Source organism: Gavialis gangeticus, unplaced genomic scaffold, assembly GCF_001723915.1.
Source record: "Gavialis gangeticus isolate Ggan-Ray unplaced genomic scaffold, GavGan_comp1, whole genome shotgun sequence".
In the NCBI taxonomy this organism is placed as follows: domain Eukaryota; kingdom Metazoa; phylum Chordata; order Crocodylia; family Gavialidae; genus Gavialis; species Gavialis gangeticus.
This window is the reverse complement of record NW_017729002.1, coordinates 8096368-8098975: the sequence shown is the minus strand read 5'-3', so window position 1 is coordinate 8098975 and position 2608 is coordinate 8096368.

The window sequence follows — 2608 nt, the reverse complement described above, 5'->3', positions numbered from 1 at the left end:
GCCCCCCCCCCGGGAAGAGTCCGGGACAGCCCTGCAGCCCCCGGGGAAGAGTCCGAGACAGCCCCACAGCCCCCCGGGAAGAGTCCAGGACAGCCCCACAGCCCCTGGGGAAGAGTCCAGGACAGCCCCGCAGCCCCCTGGGGAAGAGTCCAGGACAGCCCCACAGCCCCCCCGGGAAGAGTCCGGGACAGCCCCACAGCCCCCCCGGGAAGAGTCCGGGACAGCCCCGCAGCCTTCTTTTTAAAGTGCTGGGAGGCTGGGACCAGGTGGGGGATGGGCCCAGGCAGGGCAGCCATGGGGGCTTCTCCTGCGACTCTTCCCCGCTGGGGCAGAGGCAGGCACAGCTGGAGGAGCTCTGGGAGAAGCCCCCATCCCAAGTCCAGCCCCGCACTCACCAGCTGCAGCAGCAGCAATCAGGGCCTCTGGTGGCTCATGGCAGAACCCCCTCCAACAGTGTGGGGCAAGGGGTATCGCCTCCTCCCCCCTTGGCGCCCCCATGGCAGCTGTAGCATTGCATGGGTGCAGCACGGCTCAGCAGGGCACCGCCCATTATCTGGGAGCTGGGGCAGCTCCATCTGTCAGCTCTGCCACAAGCCCTCAGAGGCCCCCATTACTGCTGCTGCAGCCGATGAGTGCAAGGCACCTTTTTTTTTTTTTTTTTTTTTTTAAAGTGCCAGGAGGCTGGGGCCGGCCAGGGGCTGGGGCTGGGCAGGACAGGACAGCCTTGGGAGCTTCTCCTGCGGCTCTCCCCACCCAGGGAGAGGCAGGCACAGCTGGAGGAGCCACGGTAGAACCTGCAGCTGCCCAGCTGTGCCGGCCTCTTCCCGGCCAATTGAAATCTCCGAATCAATGCCAAAACAGCCTCAAAACTCTGAAACAGATTTGGCTGAATCAAAACAGAACAGTAAACGAAATGAATCACTGTCCCTCTGAAACAGCTGGATCCAAAACAGTTGTTTCACACAGCCTTAATTGTTTATACGTGTCAACACCATGTATACTTTCGGATGGCCATGCTCAGCAAAATGTGTGAACACCCTTATTTGAGAGGCCCTTGGGTCTAAAGCCAGGAGATATTCAGTGTTTGGGAATGCACAGATTTTCAGATCAATGAAAAAAAAAAGATTCTCTAACAAATAGGTTTGCAGTCTTTAAAGCTGGGTTGATGAGAGACTTCAGTAGTTACTGCACTGTTACACAGCAATCTTATTTAACATTTCATCTCCTATGTGAATCTTGCTTTGTAAAATGTTGCAGGATTTTATCTGGACTAGTAGCCATCTGTTTTAAGAGAATATAATTTCATCCATGAGATTTGGTCTGTCAAGAAATATATGTGTGAGGAAGTTTGTTTTAGGCATGATTTTCTACTTCTTTACCAGGGCTATAATGTTGTAATGCTATCATTTACGAGAGATTTCTGGCATGGAATTCATGTACTAGGCTGGAGTCAGGACCCTGATTCTCTTCCCAGATTTGCACTAACTATTGCATGACACAGAAAAAGACACTTGCCCTCTCTAAGCCTCAGTTTACAGTCTATAAAATGGTTATATTATTACAGATTACTTTCTTGTGCAAGCCAAACATACTGTGAGATTCTGCAGTAAGAGACACTAAATATAATTTGTAAGTGATCCAGAAAGTGATTAGAGGAGATATAATTCTACACAAGACACTAACTGAGTAGCAGACTAATAACACTTCACAAAAACCATGCTAATATGCTACTGTGCAGTAGTATTAGGCTATTGTGCAGTGAGCATCACAAAAAAACCATGGGCTGGTGCTACTGTGCAGCAGTGTGATTTACTGTGCATTGATTTAGTACTTGGTTAACCAAGTACTAAACTTAATGCTCTGTAACCATGATACATTAATAAACGTGCAGATGCACCCTGAATCATCTAATAACTATAAAAATACAGGGCTTTATTAAAAAATATGTTACAAGTAAGGCTCTTCAGATTACACACAAATATTTATTTTGCTAAAAGGCTTTGGGCAGCAGGTGTTTTGTTTCTGATGAGTCATTGCGACAACTGTGTTATGTGCTACAGAAGCATCCAAGGAAACCCACCAAAGGAATCCCAGAGGAGCAAGGCCACATTGTACATATCAAGAAGTGAGAGGCTTGTGTCTGAAGAGCTTTCAGACTAGACAGGCAAGATAAATAATGGTAGGATTATTAGCATCATTTGCAGATGAGAGAGGTTTAATAACCTGCCTCATCTTAGATACATCAGTGACAGGAAATCCAGGTTGAAAACTTCACTCAAAGTCCCTATCTTAACCACCGAGCCATTTTGAGGCTAGCACTTTTCAGGATTGGATTTCATGGTCAAAGATTTCCATGGAACTTGCATAAGAATGGATATTAACCAGATTGTCCTGATCACATTCCTCCTGGGCAGCGTCACTCAGGTAAGTGTTTTTACTGTCTCTCCTTTTCTGTTGTGCAGTATTGTTATATATTTGGCCATAAGTGATGTAGTCCCTAAACTTGAAGGGATGTACATCTCCACCAGGCAGTCTAGTGACCACTTTAGGACTGTGAGTGATTTGGTGCAGTTCCTACCTGATACTAGATAAGAACTTACCCCTAAGG